Source organism: Atractosteus spatula, chromosome 20, assembly GCF_055471065.1.
Source record: "Atractosteus spatula isolate fAtrSpa1 chromosome 20, fAtrSpa1.hap1, whole genome shotgun sequence".
Taxonomy (NCBI): Eukaryota; Metazoa; Chordata; class Actinopteri; order Semionotiformes; family Lepisosteidae; genus Atractosteus; species Atractosteus spatula.
In genome coordinates this window covers 15,458,938-15,477,521 of record NC_142725.1, presented here as the reverse complement: position 1 = coordinate 15,477,521, position 18,584 = coordinate 15,458,938, and the positions used below count along the sequence as shown (strand labels likewise).

The 18,584-nt window shown below is 42.2% G+C and overlaps 1 protein-coding gene across 1 annotated transcript in view; it reads right to left on the bottom strand.

The window, feature by feature from the left end:
* Positions 1 to 16,331, bottom strand: part of gnb1a (guanine nucleotide binding protein (G protein), beta polypeptide 1a) — a 50,137-nt gene extending 33,806 nt beyond the window's left edge. Inside the window, exon 1 of the mRNA XM_088937867.1 lies at positions 15,764 to 16,331. The gene's annotated coding sequence lies outside the window, so the exon portion shown is untranslated. The remainder of the gene's footprint in view (positions 1 to 15,763) is intronic.
* Between the last annotated feature and the right edge of the window lie 2,253 nt (positions 16,332 to 18,584).

Genomic DNA, 18,584 nt, shown 5'->3' with positions numbered 1-18,584 from the left:
AGGCAGCTGAGCCCTGTATTCAACAGCCCCCAACAGGCAAATGCAGGAGCAGCAAGCACAAGCCACATGCTCCAACAAAAAGCACATTATCCACCAGCATCCTTAAATTCTGATGGCTTTTCTTCCTTTAAATAATTCATACGCACGATAACCCAGAACGCGTATTAAGGTGGCACCAAGTACACTGCAAGAATGACTTTCACCAATGTTGAAAAACAACAAACTCACTTAAAAACAGCCACAAAGACCTGCACAAAAATGTACATATGAATCATTCAACCCCTTTGTGTAAAAAAAAAATCTAAACAGGAACTAAGACTGTAAACGAAGACAAAATACCATACCTCTCAATATGGAGGCAAGCTATTTGTGAGCATATGAAAAGACAGAGCTATAGGACCATTAGTTCTTAAACTATATGTAGGCCATCCTAACATCAACAATGTGTGAAGTTAAGAGATGAAAATTGCTGCACCTGCATGAACCTCCAGCTGCAATCCATTTAAAGAAGAGCAAAATTCCTAACTGGAAGAAATCACCAAATACTGGAACACAACCACTGTCTACACACTTGCAAAAAATAAAATCAACCCAAAGGGCAATGAGAATAAGTGACTTGGAAAATACGATGTTTCTTCTCAGGAAGACTCCAGAAATTGAAGATAATTTGCCCTCGGCTTGTGTTATCACTGCCTTTCCAGGAATTAGGCCTGCAGGAAAGCTTTGTGATCCCATCCGCTGGCAGAAGGTTGTAATGTACAACAGGGATAACGCAACAAGCTGGTAAAATCCCAGGTCTTTCAACAAAATTGAACACAATCTGGATCAAGAAACAAAGCTCTTTTTGTGGTTCAATTAGGTGTATATTTTACTAAACCTCCACTGGGTGGCATATGGAGAGGGATCAGAAGATTTATTGTCCACAGGGCAGCTGTGGTTACAAACAAGGCAGATAAAAACGCAGGTTTGATTTATTTTTCCTCTTATTAAATAGCAAAAGGCCAACGTATAAAATAACAAAAACTGAAAAAGCTTGGGGAAACATCCAAAACACCAAACATCAAAACACAAAAGATGCTTTATTAAGTTCATAATGGAGATGTTTTTTTAAATGTATTTACAAAAGCCCATCATTTTCCTGGATGAACTGTGTGTAGCTTTAACATGCCCATTCAACCAAACAGCTTCTGCCCTGTTTAAGACATCTGTCAATAAAGTGGCAATATCAGAAAAAAAGGCCAGTGGGCACACTTCAACAAGCATTTGGCCTAACAGTTTCTGTGGTTACACTTAAGCATGGGCCATGATTAGTAAGGTAAGCAGCATTTATTTCACTAGATATCTGTGCTGACATCACATCAAGATTGTTTTAGGTCCTTTTCTACAACAGGAAAAAGCCTTAACCTTTCCTGTTAAAAAAAAAATCCATGGCTTTAAATGTCACTGGCACTGGCTGGAAGACAGCCATATCAACACAATCTACATCCAACCCCTGAACTACAGTATTAACCCACTGCAAGCCAGCATTAACTCTAGTGCTCTGCACTGGAGATCATTCTTCCACTAGAAAGATGAAGGAAAGCCGAATCTTTCCTTTCAAGACAATATTCAACTACTAACAGTCCATCATGTGGTTCACAGTGAGCACACTCTTGGCAATCTGAACGTTTCATTGGATTAAATCAGATATTGTAAAATAAGGCAGTTTAATAAAGCCCACATTTCACAAGATTTCTACTCAAGCACATAAAACCTAATTTTGCCATGAGTTTTCTTCCAAAAACTATCAGTATGTCAAATGTGGTACTCTTTTAGTCAAATTAAGGACACCACTGAAAAGCTGTATCTCAACTATTAATCATACCAGTTATTAACACTGACTGGCACTGACAAGTCTCAAATCCTGTACTAGAGTTGAGCAATATTGTAAACTAAACTGTAAAGTACAATTAATATGCATATTGGCACAACATATTGACAATCTCTAGTACAAAGATTCTGAAGATCAGCATAATTGTATCTTAATATTCTTATGTATTTTATTGAAAAGGGACATTTGTGATATGCACCGAAACACTGCAAAGATTCAAGGTATGAATTCAGTATTCTGAAGCAAGAATGCATTGTTTCTTGACTGAGCACTTTCTAAATAGCCAGAAATGCGTAAAAACACTCCTTTTTTAATCTTGACAAGCAACTGTTATTAGTATCCAATGAACCTGGATGAAATTCAGTTAGACTGAAAACTCAATTTTGGAAACAAAACTAAAAAATAAACTGTATACTTTCATGAGAGCATGAAATCAGTTTCCATTTAAAACATGGTGTTCTCAGCTACTCCTGTGTAAGCTTCTAAATAAGTTACATTTGCAAACCAAAGGCCTTGCAGTGTTTATGGCTCATACAAAAAAAGCTTACTTATGTAACATTCAATGGAAAAGGTAAATTAACAGTGTACAAGACTACAAAAGGCGTTTGTTAAAATTTCAATCTAATGGGAACTATTTCTAGATATGTTGAAACGCTGCGCCAAAGATTCTTAAAATCCCAAGAAACACGATCAGTTCTTTGCAGAAAAAGATTTCTTCCAAGTACAAAAAAAAACCCTTTCACTGGTGACTGAAGCCTGATAACTCCATAGGGACAAAGTATTTCTGTATTGCCACCATCGACAACAGTATTCTATTTTTAAATCTCAACTTTGCTGCCAAAAATATAGTGCCTACGGTGCATGCTGTAGGTGGTAAAGAAAGACTGCTGGGTGTCAATATGCTCTTCTGCAATAGGAAGGCACATCTGCCGGGGCTGGCATGTTCTTAACATGAGAGCTGGAAAAATGGGGAGGTGCTACTGGAATTGAGGAAAACCTTCCTCAGTGTGTACAAAGTCAATCATATGTTAGCCTTTGCAATTAAATGCCACAACACATTACACAGAATGTGCACCAATGTGCTGTGCTACATCTCGAGTACTTTCATACGGGATCTGAAGCCAAAACGGACTTGACCTTGATTTAGTGTTCAATGGAAATGACAGCCACCTGTCCGCAAGGATAAGATGAGGCCAATCCTAATTAGAAAAGTAAAAGCAGCGACGCTGTGCAAGACCAGATTTAAGTAATCGGAAGACAGATCCAAAGAGAGCTGTTCTTACAACATACATTAAAGATGTGTGTATTGTAGTCCCTCCCTAAGAAAATGCATATTACTTTAACCTGCACATCATAGGGCAGCATTAACAAGATTTCAAAATCCATTAAAAAGGGAGGAAGCACACTCCCTTTTATGTTAAGGCAGCAATCTTAATTTAATTCAGCAGGTCACAGCTTGAGGGTAAGATATGATTGGGAGATTTAAAAACATTTTCAAAAGCCTCAGGACAGAGGTAATGCCAAGGGGTAATAGGAAGACTATATAGAATCTATTTATAAACAAGATACCATTTTCCCTTGCATTTCTGTCAGTCCCAGGGTCAGAACACAGATTGGAACGAGGACGGAACTTGCTTTATGTACAAAAAAAATTCTTAAAGTAATTCTACACATTAAAATGACAAAATATGTATAATTCAGTCCCATGTGAAGAAATGGATGAAAAAAATGCTCATCATGTCTGAAGCCCTGCACACACAGCATTAATACATAGTTCTGACATGACTGTACATACATACTCCCATTTGCCAGGAAAGTTCAACCAGCCCACCAATGTTTCCGATGGCTCTCTCTGCATCTCACCGATTGCCCCAAACAGGAGGAGCTGTTTTCTATTGAATTTCATTGTGTTGATAAAAACAGGTTTACATGAGGAGCCTGAACTTGTTCTTTGATTTTGCAATTTAATTGCAATTTCTCTGATTCATTCTCCAGGATTAATCCGTTAAGATAGTGTTTGGGAGCAAAAAGGAAAACCTGAAGCAAAGATGGCCAGCAGGGAATTACCCATAAACTTAACAGCTAACAACGGCTCAAAAAAAATTAACTGGAACAAGACATTTTGGACTGAAACTATATAAAAGACAGCTTATCTGAGGGATCCATGCCTGGTAAAACTCCACAATATTTGTGTATGACAAACTTAGGGGCAGGCAGGGGACAAGAGGAAGACATTTTTAAGGTGGTAGAAATAAAAATGGAGGAACAAACCCACTGAAAAGCTTTTGAAATTCACACAAAGGAATGATGACTGCCTTGTGTAACTGCATTCTCCGACTTGCCATGGGACATTCCATACCTTCCTGTGCAAATCGAACAGAGGCTCCAGCACACTTTGAAAGTCAACCGTTTGCATTTCCAAAACACTTTTTCAGTGAGATCCCCAATCACAGACAGAACGAACAGAGACCCGTGTTTTGCAGATGTCACCCCAGGTAATGTGAAACTGGTAGAAGAGGCCAAGGACCTGCCACCATACTGCGAATGAACGCAGGCATGTGCCTCAGAAAACATACTGACGCCCACCTCTTGAATGACCCCCAGTCCTGGACCCTGAGGTCAACTATCTGAAAAGCTGACCCCTACAGTTAAATGTAAAGCAGTTTGAGCTTTGATTCATTTTAACATCCCAATTGGACCATTTCTTACATCTGCTGACAGCTTCAGAGAGGCCGCAAAAACATATCGGAATACGGCTATCAATGACAGGAAGTGGAGATCTCGGCTCTAAGCACCATTATTGCAGGGATGACACAGCAGAGGCAAGACTAACTCAGTAAATTGTCAGCCATTCTGAACACAATCACCGCCATGCACGGATATAGGCCATAGCAAGGTGCTAAACTTGTAATGAACAGAAACATGTAAGAGAGTTAAGTTTGCAACCAAAACACAGCCAGGTTTATACTATAGCACACTGAATCATCAGCACTGTCAGGCTTTGCTTGTCATTTTTCTAAGACTATGCTAAATAAACCTGTCAATAAACCTAAACAGACCCATTTCAGCTCATCGCTACAATCTCACCCTTCTGCTGGGATCTCATCTTAGTCACCTGTGCCTTCTACCCACTCACTACAAAAAAAGGCTACGCTGGAGTGGCTGGAAAGTACACAAGTGCAAGAAAGAACCACCTTCCAAATCTGAGAAATTAAAAGCTCCCAAATAACAAGAGATGCCACAAAAATCACAGAAGAATCTAAATCATTTTCTTTGCCTTTTTGTTTTAAGTGAGGAGGCTTTTTCCTGTTAAAAACTTAACAGCCCTGTAACTATATGCTGCGATTCCGTTGCAAATCTGCAGCAACGCTTCATGGAGTTATAAGCTGTTTAACTTTAAAGTGGACCACATTTTAAAACTTAAACAAAAATCCCACTCCATTCCCATTAAAAAAAGTGAAAATGGAAGAATCGGCGAAAACTAATCATTCCAATTCCATGTCCTCTGGTTTCTTCCTACCCATATAAAAAACAAAAGATCGGGTTTGGACATTCTCCCCTTGACAGTCAACTCCTGAATCCAAATGTAAATGGAGAGTAAAACCTTTATTCAAAGCAGGAGCTTTGGAGCTTTGCATGCAAAACAATGTTCAGTTGACACTACACAGCACAGAAAGCTAGTGTACCATTCTAGAAATTACTGTTTCATTGCCATTTGCTTTGCGTATTCAAAGCAGACGTCCTTAATATACCTGTGTGTGTATGTGTAGAGAAGCAGTGGATTTTCATTCAGGTGGTGAACAGGAAGCATACATTAGCTTGTAATATTGTACAACTCACATTTGAAAGCGTTTCCACAAATAAATCTGGGAATACACAAAAGTACAAAAAGACTGATCAGGAGCAACCACAACAAAAATAGTCAGTAATTCGGTGAGAGCACTTTTATTAGGGTTTATTAGGCTACCTTTATTCCCCTTAACACAGAAAATTCAATCACCACAAGATGTTCTAGTCACCATCTAAAGACAGAAAATATAATGTATAAGCACACAAAGAAACCTGATCACTCTGAAAAGGCTTTGGAAGTTCTCTTTTCAGTAAAAGCATCATCTCTGTAATCGAACCTTATGGTTTCATAACGTAAAATATTTTTAGTAGATTTTGCCGTCATCCTACCCTTGTGGGCAAAAGGACACTCATCCTTTTTAACCACAGTGATTGACTTGCAAACAACAAAGTTATTAATCTCAGTCGGCTGTAACAGCAGTATACATCCCAGACAAACAACTGGGTTGCCCCATCTATCAGCAGCACAAAATACACGTACTGGTGTCCTCAAGAGTGAATGGACAGAGATCCATATGTTCTGAAAAGGGCATTGTGGAAGGTCACAGGGCTTGAACGCAGACATTCTGTGGTCTAGACCTACTTGTCTGTGACCTAGTATACCACAACATTCAGGTCACAAGTTAAAACACTAGCTTCACAGCCGAGTCAAATCCAAATGTTTTCTGTGATCATTAACATCATTTCTCCATGTACTGTATGTTATTTAGCAAATTTCAGTTTCTCAAATTCAAGCGTCTCCACTTCTGGCTATAGCTCTCTCTGCTTTAAATCCATCTTGACAAGCTGTTCAGCTTGAAAGCCTTACAACTAGATAAGGGGCTCCCAGATCCAGACCTTAGTGGCCAAGACCCAGCAGGTTTTGTTATGTTGCTTTAAATTGCCACCAGCTCAAGGCTGTGAAGATGGGATAAACAGGTTGGGTTAAACCATAATTGGATCAATGTAACTCTTCTCCCAGGTGAGCTGTTTATAACCTAGGGGGACATAAGAAAGGTTATAAATGAGAGTAGGCCATTGTTAAAAGAAATCACTCCCGCATTCTGGACCAGAGTTGGGAACCCCTGTTCTAAATATTGCAGGGACCTGCCACAAACCAATTTACCGTGCTAACCAGGGGTCTGAGAAAAGCCATTATGGTTCCACACCCATAAAGACTTTATGATTGGTACCTATCAAATCAAGGTCACTAAAAAATTCATTCATAAATTTCACATAGATACTATTTTAGGAAATGCTAATTATTCCGCTTACAAAAGCACAAATCATCTCAATCTGGCTTTTAAACTAAAGTCTACAACAAATGTTCTCAAATGCTGCAAAGAGGCTGGTTGATCAGTATTGCAGACACTGTAATAACACTTTTTAGTACAAAAGTGGCAACTAATATTGCCAGGCACTGTCAGGAATTAAAGAGCCGCTTAGTGCACTGGTTCATAACCTAAGAAACCTTGGCTGCACTTAGGAATCCATAATTAACCTGTCCCCATTTCACCAACGCCATGAGAGCTAGTCAAAACAAGGTTACATTTTTGTCTGAAATGGACAATTAAAACTTTAAACCCTTTAATTACCTGGACCTTCAAATCATTCAAGCAGGAGACCAAGCAGTGAAAATTTACAAGCGAACAAGAGCTGACAATCTCTGGAGCCCCAAATCTTGAAAAGCATTGAACCATGAAGCTAACCATCGCTAAGTGAGCATCAGCTTTGTTCTGATCCATTAAGACTACAATTTTAAAAATCGGATACGTTCAATGGAATGGAGTGTGTACTATAAAGCAGATCACTCTTACCCAAAACCCGACCCAGAGACAATACTGCCACACCTATATAGACAGATCCTTCCTTTTATTTCTGTTTAAATTTGTTTCTTGTCACACACTAACATCACAAGCGCATCTGTTAATTGGCCTTCCTTGGACCATAAGTAACATCCAATGTTAGTTAAATCATTAACCCACAAAGAAGGAAAAATTAGCTGCCTGTGCAAATGAAAATATTTACTGGTCCATCTTGACTACACGCTAATATTTATATCAGCCTGACATCACATTTAATTGCTGTCTGTGTGCAAAATCGCTGAGCTCAAGTGAGAACCCAGCCCTAAAGTGTTCACAAGGGAATCTGCACAAAGAAAATAATTAAAACACACCTTGAAACGTGAAATAAATCACAAGCTTTACCATACAGCGTTTTTGGCAAATTACTCGATTTAGTAGAGCCTTCTTGGCATTTAAGTTGTCCAATGTTAAGTTCCGGGTAACTGGTAGTGGGTTTGCCACATCCATATTAACAGATAACTAGTACATCTGCTGTGTCTTGGAAAGGTACTCTGTTCCTGAACAAAATTCTACAAAATAAAAAAACAGCAAGATACCAAAACCAAGAAAACATGCAAAAGCTCTGTTCTTAGGTGTGGACAATATGTCTCATAATATTAGCCTATATTTCCACATGAACGCAGTACACTATAAAAATGATTCCCAGTATGGAAATGTAAGCAAAACATGAACATCTTTGGCACTTCTATAGATTATTTTGAATTTTCTTTAGTTTCTGAAACCATAGCAGATTTAACAACTTGGACAATTTTGCCTTAATATTGTAAAGTGTTGAAGTCCCCACCCCGAAGTCTCTCTCCATCACTCCTTTTCCCTTATTCCATTCATCTTATTGCTCCGGCTCCTGTGCTAATAGATCTCTTCTTTCATTCATCTTTAGAAATCTTTTTTTATGTCATGACTGGATGGGAAGATTTTGTAGCAAGAATAAAGCCGGTGAAATGCCGCAACACAACCAAGCAATGCAAACAGCAGCTGCACGGTAGAGCACCACCGCTCAGCAGTCTTGGAACTACTGGGAATGAACAAGAGGGGATATTGAATATTACTCAATATGTCCGCACGTATCTGGTGATTTCACTGGTTACAATAGCAGGTTTCTAAAGGGTTCTGGTTATTAAACAGCAGGGTAACATCTACTGTATAAACCAGGTGATAAAAATAACTATATAAATTCAGTGAGCCAAAATAATGTAGATACCTATCCAAAGCACAGTATCAATTACCATCTGATCAGTACCAATGAAGCAAGACAATTCAGAAGGCTTAGCAGAAAGTTCTTACCAGAACAAAGATTGGAATTGCTAAAGTAAAAGGGAATTAGTACTAAAGAGAAGATATAAGAAAGCCTACACTGAAAACCACCACTATAAAGGAGATTACACGAATATATTATAGTATTTCCCCTTCCAAATCATGAAAATATCAAGACAATTACCAGAATGATGTACAATAGTGCTGAACCCTACCCAATACCAATTATGAATGCCACAACAGCTTACAATTGACCATGCTTAACTTTAAAATCTTAAACTTTTCTTGATTCCTTATTATAAATAACTCAGACCCTGCAGAAATGCCAAGCTAATTCCAAAAGGCCAGTGAACATTCCAGGATACACTATACAGAGGACCAACATATTCCCAATAGCCATACCTTAGAGAATCAGGATATTTGACACAAATAACTGAAAATACTGAGCAGAGTAAAATAGCCCCATTCATACCTAATCTGCATTAGCAAGAGGTTTATATAACCACCTTCATTTAGTCACAGCCACTTCCCGACTTCCAGAAATGTAACTGATGGACACCACACTGCTGAGATACATTTCATGCACAATTATAAACCTCACATCCTTTATCTTCCAATAAAGAGGCACCATTAGAAGCAGCAGCTTCAGCACACTTGACCACAGGAACAATGGAAGGTACTTCTCAATTTAAAAAAAATACAGCAGACAATGCTTTTGAATTATTTACTGATAATAGTCATTAAAATCATGCCATATATCATATTATTGCCCAAAGTGGAGAGTCACACATTAGGTGACAAGGATTCAAGAACTATTTAAGTGAACTTCAAGAGACTGACCAAGGCTTTGACAGAAATATCATAATTCACACCTCTTAAAAGCATGCTTCTTCATGGGCTGACAGAAGAATCATGGTTCTCTGCTTGACAACATACCTCTCATTGTTTTCTTCTTTCTATCAAAAGCCAGCTGCAAAGCATCCTTTTACAAATGCATTAATCACCACCACATCCTCCCATTAAAGGTGGCTATGTGAAGCAGAGCTTTACAGGGTCAACCCATGTTCCGTCAGCCTGACTCGCCAGAAAGACAGGACTCAGCGGCAATACTCCAAAATCACAGAAATGCCAATTCGTGTTCGCCACTGAACTCTTCATTTACCTCCCAGACCCCACATACAAATCTAGTTAAAAACCACAAGTCCTGTACAAGGATGCTACACAAACAAGATCACAATTAAAGTCAGACTACCTCCCTCCTATTCAAAACTGTAATGCATTCAGAATGGTTTTGGAAAAGGTATAGCAATGGTGACAACTTAGAAAGCAAAGGACCTCAATCCCCACAGCCAGACATAAAACAAATTAGGGCTTTAGTGTGATGGCATTACGCAGAATCCCACAAGGCTAGAGCAGGATCATGGGAAAGACGAAAACTAGTCCTATCTCTGACCAAGCCTGTAATCCGAAAAGCTGAAATCTACATACAGTAAGAATTAATCCCATGCATACTCTCTCAGAAAACAGAAAAAAACAGGAGAATGCCAGGGTCCAGAAAAGTTAAATTTGATTTACACAAAAATTGCTGTACACAATGTACATAACACAGGAAAGGAAACTGTGCACTGTATCACTCAACTATGATTTGATTCCACCTGTCACATGCAGATCTTCCAGTTACTTCCTCTGATAATAGATTTGAATTCCTGGAAAGTATTATTTAAAAATCACCCTTCATATCTTAAAGAAAAGATAAGTGGTCCAGAGTGGCACAAGGTATAATTTCAAAAAAATGAAAAGACATTGCAGTTTTTAAAAGATCCGCATAGTTAATACAAAAAAAAACATGAATGTCTTTATATTCAAGACTGTCAAGCTTAAACTGTAACATACTGCACAGGCCTAGCATGTCATTAAACGTCACGTATTGTGACTCTCAGTAAGCTATAGACAAATGGCAGGTAAAGGAAGATTTAACTGTCAGACAGGACAGATGCAGGACACTCAAACTAGTAGCCATTCAAACTAGTAGCCATTCTTGGGTACTTAAAAGTGCTACAGCAGGTGGCAATATGCTGTTTTTACTTTTGAGTACACTGATGCTCCACAACTCTTACAAACTGTGGTAACAAAAGTGGGAAAAAAGGTCAGTTTTCTGTAAATCAATGCACCTGGGACCTTAAAACAGAGAAAAGAGCTTCCTCTAGCAACCCAATGCATGGCTGATTTCTAAGAAATCGTGCTACTGTGCCCTTTTATAAAATAACAGGAATAGTACATTCTCCTTTCAGCCTGGACTATGTAACAGTGGAGTTTAATTCTCCTTTTAAAGAGTGTCGTGTTACAGCCTGCAAATCGATTAGCAACATGGACGTGAGCAGAGAGCACTTCATCACCGCCATTTTGGAGTTCTGGCTTTGGAAAACTATGCATATGGTTGTGGCGACGTAACAATACAGATGGGATCATCAACGATGGCCACCCTGGTCCCCACAGCTCCATCAGCGACAACTCAACTACACTAAACACAGCTGACACCCTTCTGAAGTCTGTCACAGCTGCTGGTCCATATTTTTAGTGGAGAATCAGTACTCCCTTCAAAAACAAAGAGTCAACAGGACAGACTATCCCTCAAGACTGCCTGACCTCATCTCAGTCCCTGGTATCCAAGATATTCCCAGGAGATGCACTGCATCCAAACAAGCACCACCCGAAACTATCCAACAGATGGTCCACCGCCCTGAGCGAAGAGTGACAGAGCCCAACCAGAACTCACCTGTGTGACAGGGAGAATGGCACAAGCTTCCCAGCAATGTTCCTGAAGGGGATAAGTGGGCTTTGTTAAAGTAATGGCTGGATGAGACTGTTGGTAACGAATCGATCCAATAAACTGGTGAAATTTACCAAATGGCTTATTGTGGCCTTAGGGTCTGATGAAGGCACAGTGTGGATTCAACACAAAGATGTGTGCATGGTGGGTGGGGGAAACCTGTTACCCTAAAACCGCGGCTCCCAAAGTCCGGACCAGTAGGCCTGGTGTGTGCTGCTCTTCCTTTAAAGCAGCAGCACATAAAGAGCAGGGAAAAGCCGTTAAACTGGCCTAGTTAAACTGATTCGGGTCATTATGAGCCCAGCTGGCCTGAAAACCTAGAGGAACCCAATCTTGGTCCATAAGTGCTGGAGTATCTCTTCCCCAAACATCACACAGCGTGTCAAGTTTGCTTCTGGTTCAAAGGTAAACTTATAGCCTTTTTTTCCCCAAATATCCAAAGCGTACAGATCTGCCACAAGAATGTGAAACAGGCACTTGCAAGGTCAGAACTAGCTTTTGAGGAATTACACAAATGTATAAAAAACTGATACTAAGAGGACTCAAAACAGAATCAAATGGAATGAGCGGCAAAGAACTCTTAACTCTGGTCTGTAAACACACAGGACAGGAGAGACAGACAGGTACTGACCCAACCACAGAAGGGCCTGGTCTGTACACACACAGGACAGGAGAAAAGCTGGTTTTCCCCAAGAACAGTGTCCCGCCGCAAAAAGATTCTTCGAGGTGGTGTGCACCGACACCTGAGAGAAATAATGTTCTATTCTGATTTATGCTGAAAATCAAATTCTGATTTCCCAATTTGACACCTGCATTAAAAAAATGAGAATGCATGTGACCTACGATTACCAATTAAAAAAAGAACATTAAATCGTGGTGCAGTATTACAATCATTCTGCCTTTTCTCCAATTCCTGAAACTTTTAACCTTTATTCATTTAATTAGAATACAAACAATGCAGTCACTTGCCAAGCTTAGTCTAATTTTACCCAGTGAATGGCATGACTGAGACAGCTGAAAAAAGGGTGTTAGCTGTCAAATCTGAAGCACATTAAAATGAAACGGACTGCTTTGTACCACTGGAGTTAAAGTCCCACAGCAACAGGAACCAGAACAGCTACTGATGACTATTAGTGCAGGGACTGGAATGCACTGGAATAAAGCATTAAGAAAGTTTGCAGCCAGGATTAGAGCCTCCTCAATTGGAAAATACTTGTTACATTGTTTGCAGTTAACTGTGCAAAACCATTAAATTCACTAAAAGTTTATAACTACTGGAGAAAAGGCAAAGGGCAGTTCAGAACATTTTTAAAGCCCCAACAGATCTGAGAGCAGGACGTGCCTGTGAGCCATTTTATTTTTTCTTTCCAAAATCTCAACACCAAAAGCTTCCCTCGGTACAACAGGGAGTCAGAAATCGCTACACACACACACACAAATGCAGAGAAATAAGTGATCATGTTTAGGGGATTTTCCTCAAGAAAAAAAAAGCAGATATACAATAAAACAAGATTCAAATCACAACCGAAGTGGTTCTGTATTTTGTTTTTTTTAAAAAAAAAAAAGGACCGCTGGTGTCATCCGCCTACCCACCACCCCGCACTACGGAGCCGTCGAGACCGATTTTTTCTTTTCAATTTAGAACAAAAAAAATGAAATAACTCTTTTCGCGTTGAACGAAGAAAGAGGGGAAAGGGCCAATCGTCGAAACGCGCGGTCTGAAGGCGGAGGGAGGCCGTGTCGGTCTGTCGAGGGAAGCGGCGGAGGGCAGGATGAAGCGCTCGCAGAGAGAGAGAGAGAAAGAGGAAAAGCGCTGCGAGCCGCCATCTTGTCCAAAGGGCCCGGACGAGAGGAGCCCATTCATTCAAGAGGGGAGAGGGCGAAACGAAGACGCCTCCGCCGTCGCCACAGCTTTCTCTCTCTCTCTCTCTCCCCTCTCCGGGAAAAGAAAAGAAAAGAAAAAAGCCCGGAGCAAAACCAAAAAAAAAAGAAAAGATCGGAAAATAAAAACGCGGAAAACTGCCCAAACGACGCGGCGATGGTCGGCGGTGAAAAAAAAAAAGGGTAACCGCGGAGGGAGGAGGGAGGAGGGAGGAGGGGGGTGTAGGCGAGACCCAGCGATTTACGGATTATCATTTCCATTTGTGTTTGAAATCACTTAACATCCTGCTTTTTTTTTTTGGTGTGTGTTTGTGTATATATATATGTGTGCCCAGCCCTGGGCGCGCTGGCCGCCACCAAATCTGACGAAAAGTCAACGACAACGGGGCTCCGGAGACAAGCCGCCCTGCTCTCGAAACGTTAGCTGCCTCTCTCTCTCTCTCCTCTCTGGCTCGTAAGAATTCCCCCTCCCAGTTCAACTGCTAATTTTTTTTTTTTTCACGCCAACTGCGAGGATGCAGCCCAGCTTCCTCATTTTAAATAACTTGTATTTCCTATTTTCAGCGTTTCACCGAAGGACTCCCGTTGACAAGGGCAGCACACCCCAGAATTTCGCCAGCCCCACGGAAAAGTCTCTCTTCTCTCTCTTCCCCCTACCCCTCCTCCTCCTCCCCCCGAGATAAAGAGATTGACACAATCCAATTACGTGATTACCAGCTAATTAAAATCGGTAGCAACCGAAACTTATGAAAGCGAAGAGACCCAGACAAAAAAAAAAACGACAGCTGAGAGACAGGAGCGCTGGCCAATTTGAATAAACGATGGCATACTTGAGAGTCTCCCCCCCCACACCCCAACACTGTATCTGAACAGACAGTCAAATGGTACAAATCGCAAAAAAATCGACACCCCCCCCCCCACAAGCCTCAAAAAGGGGCAAAAAACCCGAGATGATCCGCATTATTTTCCCCAAAACCAGGCTTTATATATTACATCAACAGCCAACGCGTCCACAGAAAAACGGAGAAATGGGACTTCTCTGCGGGGGGGGGGTAGGTAGGTAGGTTTTATCTTAATAAAAAAACAAAACAAGCCCGTTTGCACTTCATCTCGGATTTCTGAACCACAAAAACCCGGAGTCGGATACTGCCCCCGAATTTCTCATTCGCCGCCACGAAACCATCCATCACTCCGGGTCTTGAAAACGGCCCCCTTGTGCCAAAATGCACATTTCGGGGGGCGGTTTTCCACCCGGTCCCCAACAGGTCCCAGACCCAACCGAGGTGGGCTGCTGGTGGGGTGGGGGTGAAAACTTAATCGACCCCCCCCCCCCCCGCCCTTTCTTTCTCAAGAAAAAGCCCAGCAATGATTTAGTTTCTTAAGAGCACACACCCAGACAGCAGTCACTATGGACCCAGGCGGGGCGGGGGGGGGGGGGGTGGTGGTGGTGGAGGAGGAGTTTTTTTTTATATATATATACAGCCAGATTAGCCAGATTATTGGTGTGTGTGTGTGTATATATATATAAAAGCACTGGCGAGCCTCTCTGGCGAACACTGTAGCAACACAATAAAAAAATTGCCAGCAGCGGTAATATCACGGGCGAGCCTACAGCCGCCGCCAGTGGAAATCGCACGAACCATTTCCTTCCTAATGCTCCACCGAGCTGTTTTTCTTAAAAACAACCCCGCCGTTTGCACCTCCGAGCAGACGCTGCCTCTACCCCCCCCCACCACCACCCCACACCCCCAGCACAATCCTCACGTATCACAATCTTAAGACACCCCGGAGAAGGGAAGAGGGAGAGGGAAAAAAAAACGCATTAAGTACGCGATCGCAACGGCGTGTGTCATTCGCGCACACAGCTCTCGGAGTCGGGGTGAAGCCCACGTACTGTCCCCGCAGAAGGCAACGTCTTACCGGGGGGGGGGGGGGGGGGAGAAGAAAGAAAGAAAGAAAGAAAGAAAGAAATGCAGCTCGGGAAACTAGAGCTAGCCAAATGTGTTGTGAAAGCGGTCTCCTTTCTTTCTCTTTCTTTCCTTCTTCCTCCCCCCCCCCCCAGTCTTCTTCCATCGATGCTACCCCATATACCTACACCCACCCCCCGGGAGATCCGCCGAGCCTGCCAACCCCAGATTAACCCCTTTCCGACAGCTTCGGGGACCAGGCATCCCTCAATTTTTTTTTTCCCCCGTTTACCCCCCCCCCCAAAAAAAAACCAAACAAACCCCATACCTTGCTTCAGTCGGGGGTGTCCGTTGTTTGTATCGCATTGACTGGGAACGGCGCACAATTTCGGGCTGCCCTCCTCTTCTCTCTCTCTCTTTCTTTCTCTATCTCGCCTCTCCGACACTGCCGACGGGCACAGACTCGCACCGAGGAGCCGCAACCCCCGAGCCCAGCTTCTCGACCAAACACACCGGCCCGCTCCGGCGACACGGACAGGGGGGGGGGGAGCAGGGTTCACCGCTGCAAAGGCAAATATATTGCGATAAGGTTAAGTGTCCGGCGAAGGGCCTTCGTAGTTTTTCAGCGACCGGATTTCTTTGGTAGTTCCCTTCTTCGTTTCTCCTTTAAAACCCCCTTTTTCTGGTCTTTCTCTTTTTCTCTCTCCTCGCTCTCGCTCTCTCTGCCTGCGTCTCTCTCGCTCTCGCTCTCTCTTCCACTGGCTCGCTCTTGGCCACTCTCTTCTTTTTTTTTTTCTCCTCCTTTCTCGGTTCTCTCCGGCTCCTCAATCGCTTCCTCCGGCCATCAAACAGCAGAGATGGGCGCGGTAACCCTGCACTGAGCTCTGGGAAACCCCACGCTTGCGGCAGGCAGCGTCACCACGCACGGTAGCGGGAGCGTTCGACGCACACCAAAAAAAAAAAAAAAAAAAAAAAAAAAGCCGCATAAATCGCAGATCTGCTGTTCCGAGCTGTAACTATGAGAAATGGCTCGTGGGGGAAATAGCCAGTCTGCCTGGAGACTTTAATATTATATGTATATAAACACTTCCTGAACCGCAGTAAAAGCACTTTTGCTCCGCATATACGCATGCATGTAGAGTGATATTAATATATATATATATTCTAAAATCCCTATTGCCGTGTAATTGGTGAAATACGAAGTCAAAATCCAATCACAATCAATATCTTCTGCATAAACTGAAAACTTACTTCTACTGCACCATATTATAAGCCAACAAACTTGAGCCAAGGACCTTATGCACTTATATTACATTATACACGAAGGTTCCCCTTATTGCACTAAGTGCACAGAAGCTGTATGAGGGTGAGTACAGACTCTGGGGCTGAAGCCTTGGACAGGCTAATGCTAAAACTGCTGCATGTCCAAAGACATGATGGTAGGGGTAATTGGGCTTTGGGAAAAATGGCCCTGGTGTGAGTGTGAGCATGTCTGTGTGTCTGCCCTGCGATGGACTGGCGTCCTGCCCAGGGTGTATCCTGCCTTGCACTCGTTCCTCCGACTCCCCCACAACCCTGTACTGGAAGAAACAGCCAGAAGACAGATGGATGATCACCTGTTATACTGCCACACTCGCACTTTCTTTTACCCAACCATCGCTTTCAGGTTATATCAGTGAAATTAACCTCTAGTTACAAGATTATCTAACTCGCATGAAATCCTGTCATTTCAGCAGGTTAAGATAACAATGTCAGCAAACCAAGTTAGAAATGAACAATAACACTAACTTTGGAAGTCTTCCACACTTTAAAATAACGGCTCCCTTTGAACTGAGCTCTCCCTCTGGTTACAGCTAGCTGCATCTAACCATTATTCAGTTTTGTACTCGTTCGACATTTTATCATGCTGGTTCTGCCTGAGCAACCCTACATTGTTCCTATGTACGTTGAGACGATTAGTTATTTTCTGTTTCCCACTCGCAACGTTTCCTTTCTAAATAAATGTGCAACTCCTGGGAAGATTTGTCAAAGGCTGAAGAAAGGAAATGCAACTGCAAATCAGATCAGCCTTGCGGTGCATGATGGGATTAAACCACTTCAGCCTAGCACGGACGGACAGTGCACTCTTCTCGGCTTCGGGCTACAGTATGTCCTGAATTTTACAAAGTATGTGCTCTTGACTTTTGCTAGTCAGCTCTTATCATGACAAGTAACCATCCAAAAATCCATTTTCCAACCTTTCCATCCAATTCGGGGGTGCAGGGGAGTCTATTCCGGCAGGCGATACCCTGGACGGAACACCAGGCTGTCACAGGACAGACAACTAACCAAAGAACATCGTTGGCTTTGGCTGAATCTGAATGTCCACTCTGCATCTTCCGCCTGTGCACACCAGCCCCGGTTGTGGGATGAGGGATGAGGGATATTTGAAATTGGAGAGGTTTAGATAGGTCAGGAGTCACAGAAACTGAACAAAAACGGCACACAGACGGGTTGAAATAAATACATCAAATGTAGACGAGAGGTGGACAAACACTCAGCATGTGGGGAAGAAGTGTAATAAATTACAAAAAGCCCATTTCTACCGTGGACATAGCCCAGAGAAGAGCAATGGCGTATTTTCCTTCTTTAATGGCGTCTTCTGCTCTGACAGGCTAAATGAGAAGAAACAGAGAAATCTACAGGGGGACCTGATTCAACAACTCAGTGTCCTCAAAGGCACTGGAAACATCAGTCCAGCACATTTGTTCAGAATCAGCAATGAAACACAGACCAGAAGGCACAAGAGGAGACTACAGGGAAGTGCATAGGAAACTGCGGACATGAGGTGGGAGCCTGGAACACACAGCTCAGCTGTGGTCTCAAAGCCGATATCACGGTTTCTGCATGGGATCATCTAGCTACTAACAATCCAGTGGACTAGCTGAGCTCTTGTTTGTAACCTTTCATATTGTCTTGTGGACCTGAGGAGGAAGGAAGTTGCCACTGTCTCTTTGACCTTTCTCAGAGTTTAAAGCCACATGATCATTGCGCTGGGAAAGGGAGCCTAAGAAATGTATTTTTTGTAGGACACAAAACACATTGTCTACCTGATAAGCATTGTTGTTTGTCGTTGTTACTCAAAGGTATTGAGAGTGTAATTTCCCCTT